Below are 6,000 nucleotides of genomic sequence, written 5' to 3' on the forward strand. Positions count from 1 at the left end.
ATTGCCTTAATCATTTTAATATTCAACTAGCTTTGCTCCCCCAAAAAAAGTGTGTCATTTGCAAATTGAAGGTGAGAAACTAAGAACTCAAGACGACGACCAACTTGAAACCCTTTGAATAACCCGATATCTACTACAAAACTCATCATAGTGTTCAAGCCTTATGCCACTATCAAAAACAAGAACGGTGACAAAACATCTCCTTATCTAAGACCCCTCAGAGTTTTAATTCTTGAATGGGACTACCATTTATCAAAACTAAAGCAGATGTTGAGCTAATACATTCTAAGACCCATTTCCTCCACTTAGGCTAGAACCTCATTCAAACCATTACCGATTTCAAATAACTCCGTTCGACAATTTTTTTTGTTACCATCTAAAATGTGTCTCCCTTTCACAAACGCCGATTGCGACTTCGAAATAAATTGTTCTATCACCTATTTCAATCTATTAGCTAAAACCTTTGACAACTTTATACATACACCCCACCAATGATATCGGTCTAAATTCAAATAACCTTTATGGAATATCAACCTTTGGAATCACAACAATGAGCGTACAATTTGACCCCTTTACAAGCCTTCCATTTGTATGAAACTCTGACAAGAACCATATAAAGTTTTTCTTTAACGTCATTCCAAAAATATTTCAAGAAGCCAAAATTTACCCCATCCAGTCCAGGGCTGTTAAAAGTCGCACAATTCCAAATTTCATGCTTTACTTCCTTTTCACTAAAGTAGGCTACCAACTTTACAGCCTCACTAGCTCAAATACTTTTTATTGTAAATTCTCCACTCCTAGCCTATCAACTTGAACAAATGAGGAATGAATGGCAAAAATGATAGAATACACTTTCACGAATGCCTTCCACCCTTAGAACATGAACCCCCTCTTCATCAATACTCCTAATAATATTATGTCTTCTCCTATTGGCCATTATAATGTGGAAAGACTTAGAGTTGGTGTCACCTTCTTTAAGCCACCAAATGTGTGACTTCTGCCAATTTATGCAACAACTAACCTTTGAAAAATACAATTGTTGAGCTAAAACATATCTTTGTTCCAAAAATTTCTCCTATTGTAGACATGTCTCCTCACCCCTTACCTCTAACTCATTAAGCCTCTCTTTTGCAATGTTGACTTTTCCTTCAATATTTTCGTCTTCAAAACATAACTTCTCCATCCCGAAACACCTGTAGCAATCCATTGTTCTCACAAAAAATCATGATACCCAAAAATTCCAACCAACACTTCAACTTTTGAAATGGGCATGAACCCCAATTTATTTCATCATCACTAAGTAAAATCGGACAATGATCCGATAAACCTTTATCTAGGGCATATTCTAAACAACTCGCCCAAACACTGCACCAATCTCCTAACTAAAATACTTATGTTTTTTATGAAGACAAAAACCAAGGAAAGTGATCAAGTTGCAAGCTCAAAAAGAAGTCAAACAATCAAAGTCAACTATGGTCAAATATGCTAGAAGTCTTATGATGTAAAGGTACATGATGCAATCTAATATTCTTATATTTCAAATGCACATGAGAACCTTTCATTTTAGCATATGCATCAAAAGAGTTTTCAAAATGTCAAAATGCATTAATAATGTTTGAAAATCAAGTTTTTGACAAAAAACAATGTCGTATTCGAATACAGCATACTGTATTCAAATACAGATGCTAAGTCAGTAGCAAAAACTTGACATTTGTATTCGACTACGAGGTGTTGTAGTCAAATACAAGTGCTAAGCCAGCAGCTCAGACTATACATCTGTATTCGACTACAACCTGATGTAGTCGAATACAAACAACAAGTCAATGGCAAAATACACTTATTTGTATTCGACTACATGACCCTTGTATTCGAATACAAGATGTAAAATTTGAATAAATTTGATTGTTACAAGAGGTGTATTCAAATACACACTTGCTGTATTCGATTACAACTGGAAACAATGCAATTTTTCAGATCTGAAATGGTTCTAGATCATTGCATTTATTCATCAAACCTCTAGGAACGAATGCACTGATCTGAAGTGATGTCTAAGGAGTATAAATACTTCATAGCTTCAGACTTAACGATTAAATCTTTTCACAATCAAAACATCAATCTTAGAACAACTTTGAACAGAATTTCTGAAATGTTTTGATTTATTCAAAGTCTTACTTTCATATTTCAAGTACAGATTTTACATTGTCATATCATTGAGACAGGTTCTCTATTGTACTTGAAATTATATCAGATTGCTATCAATATACCAAAAAGGATAAACTATTATATCTTATTGATCTAAGTTAAAATCAATATTGCTAAACCATTCAAGTGTTGTAAATTGAGGAAAATGGTGTACTTTCTTCAAAGTGTTGTAAGTTGATGAAAGTGATGTTCTTTCTTCAATTTTGTAAACTAAGATAGTGGTGTTCTATCTTAGGGTGATTGTTAGGAGTTTGTAACAAAGGTCCTATGGTGGGACTTGTACTTATTCTAACAATAGTGGAAAATCTCTTGTGGTATGCAAGAGGACTGGATGTACCCTTGGTCATAAGGGGAACCAGGATAATATCATCGTGTTCATTATTTTTCTGCCATTTATCTTTTTCATATACTAACTTAAATCAGAAAAATAAATCACTAAATCTCTAAAAACAAGAAAATTTCTAAACACCTAATTCACCCCCTAGATGCACCTATGTACTTACACTAACAATAAAAAGCGATCAAGTCTACTTATTGATAAACCATCTAGACTATACCAGGTGAAAAGCCTCCCAATCAAAGGCAAACCAACAATCCAACATTGTTAATGCACAAATTAAAATTTACTATATCATGATTCCTCAAATACTCTCGTTTTCCTTTTCTCTCCTCTTCAGAATGAGTATCATTAAAGTCCCCACAAATGCGAAGGTGCAAACACGAGAAAGGGGATTCAATTGTGTTTGACAAAGTTGATAACTTTTTGATAATTTATTAAAAAAATGGTTTGGTTTTGGTGACTTACTTGGAGTAAAAGCAATCAAGTTCAGACGCAGCAAACAACGAAAGCATAAATAATTTGACACATAGATTTATACTGGTTCACCACTAACTTGACTACATCCAGTCCCTTCATCCCAAAGGCTTTTATCCACTAATTCAAATACCTTGAATTAAAAAACACCTGATCCTCCAAGCAAGTCTTCCCAAATAGCCTGGCAACCCAATACTTTTGAAGAACTAACCACCTTGACCCTACAAGCCAAGTGTTCTCCTAACAACCTGACAACCCCAAATTATAGAATGAACTAAACCACTATTTGTTGGATACAAAAGATTGGAACTTTAAGTGTTTGCTTCTAACAAAGCCGATGACAATAATAACGTACACTCCAAAAAAAAACACCCAAAAAATATTTCTAACTTCCTTCCTATTGCTTGCTTCGATCTAGGCAGAAACATAGTATTGGACCGATTCTTGAATTTTTACAAATAGGAATATGACTAAGTCTATTTCAGTATTTTATCCTTTGTGAAAATCTGAATCATATCTTTGCAAATAATAAATGTATTTTCTTGTGATTTTTTCTTCTTTGATCATATCTTCTTGTAAATAATTCATATCTTCTTATAGATAAATCTTGACCAAATTTTCTTGTAAATAATGTATATCTTCTTGTGATAACTTTTGATCAATCTTCTTGTAAATAATTGATATCTTTTTGTGGATAAATCTTGATCAAACTTTCTTGTAAATAGTTCATATCGTTTTGTGATAAGATGTTCATCATATTTTCTTCAAATCTTGACCATATCTTTTTTTTCAACTTGATCTTTATTAAAGAGTTACATTTGACTTAGTGGCGATGCTAGAAGGATATCTGGTCAAACCACTGGATCTCTGACCATTCCCTTGGTGGTTGAAGATTCTTATGCTCCTATATTTGACGAAGATAATAAATAAGTAGTTCTTGAATACTTAAGGATGTACCAGTCTAATCAAAAGATGATTCCAGTTTTCCTTCCTCTTACCAAAGTAACTCAAGTCTTTCAGAAGAAAAGGAAAAGAGTCGTCAAAACGTTGAGTATAGAAGAGGTTAACGAAGAAGAAACATACGCTAATGAGGAAGAAGCTACCCGCACTAAGAGGAACAAACATAAGGTAACACCTAACCCTAAGCAAACTACTCCTTCTGCTATTTTTGAATCTCCTACACCTTCTACCCAACATATAAACTTAGTTAGCCATTCCTTTTACGCTGACTCTAACACCGACACATTGAATAGAAATTTTGAGGCTACCTTAGCTAAACACTTTGCATCATTTAAATATAAACACACATTATCTCCCTCTCAAGACTAACCCTCAATATTAACCACCACCAACTACTCACACTAACCCTCCATAAACACATATCAACTCTACCATTCAACGAAACATACCCTCTCCACCTCTACATCTGACCCTACCTCACTGATGCTTATGCATCCCATTCACTAGGCAACTAAGATAGTAGCTCACGACATCGTTGACTTAGTCTCTAACATATCTTCAAAAGCCTAATCTACTACTTACTCATCCCTATTTTGACTTTGAACCTACCACCTCCACCATCCCTCTAGACCTCATTCCCCTCACGCATTTCATTCCTTTGGCTTTCCAAACCTTGCCATATTCAATACTTCACTTATTTGCAAAATCACTTCAGAACACAATATGAATGCTCAAAGTTTGGACTCCTAATGATATTTCAAACCAATGGAATAAGGTCATCTCATTTGTCTCAAACTGGATAATGGACAAGATACCCTCATAATATTTGATTCAGATTTATAATTGAAGTAAATCAATGACAAAGTTTAAAAGAGGATATGGTCAACATTTGAGAAAGATATGATCAACATCTTATCAACTATAATATATGAATTATTTATAAGAAGATTTGATCAAGCTTTATCTACAAGAAGATATGAATTATTTATAAGAAGAATTGATCAAGATTGATAACAAAAAGGTATGATTTATTTACAAGAAGATTGGATCAAGATTTATCTACAAAACGATATGAATTATTTACAAGAAGATATGTATTATTTACAAGAAGATTTGATCAAAATTTATTTACAAGAAGATATAAATTGTTTACAAGAAGATATGATCAGGAATTGTATACAAGAAGAAACACTCACAAGAAGATACATTTATTAATTGCAAAGATATGATACAGATTTTGTCAAAGTACAAAATATTGAATTGGACTTACTCATATCCTTACTTGTGAAAGTTCAAAAACTGGTCCAACACTATGTTCCCTCCCAGATCAAAGCAAGCAATAGGAAAAAAGTTTCACCTGAAGAATTTATGAAGGGCAATATTAACAAAATACAAACATAATCAATCTAGAAGAACTACTAATATTGGATTCAGAAATAACGAATTGGCTAAAGAACGTATTATTAAAAAGCATTTTGTTCAATTATTTTTTTGAATAAGATCATTGTTGACCAAGCTAGGAATGAAGATACAATTTAGAATTAAACAAGGATTAAATTGAAGCTCTAATTTTTACTATAAATAGATACTTAAGGCTGAAGAAGAAGAAAAAGATCATCGAAAATCCAAAAAAGAGTAGAAGTAATAAAGCTTAAAATTCCAAATTCATCTTAGAGTTCAATGAGAAATATTTTCTAGGTGTTTTTCTTAGAGTGTGATAGTCATTGTTATAATCATCTTGTTAGAAACATCTACTCAAGTTCAAAAACTTTGTATTCAAACTCGATAGTGGTATTAGTGTGCCTTCAAAAAACTAAGATTATCATATTATGTGGAGAAGACATGGCAGGTAGAGTCAATGTGTGTGTTCCTCAAAGGTCTAGGGTTGTCAGGAGGTATGAGAAGACTGGCTTGGAGGATCATGTAGTTTGTAATTCAATTTTTTGAATTATAGATTTAAATCCGTATAAGACAAAACTTTTTCAATATCTTCCCTTATTATTGTTCTCAAAAATCTCCCCCCC

The sequence above is a fragment of the Cicer arietinum genome, chromosome 3, assembly GCF_000331145.2.
Source record: "Cicer arietinum cultivar CDC Frontier isolate Library 1 chromosome 3, Cicar.CDCFrontier_v2.0, whole genome shotgun sequence".
Lineage (NCBI taxonomy): Eukaryota > Viridiplantae > Streptophyta > Magnoliopsida > Fabales > Fabaceae > Cicer > Cicer arietinum.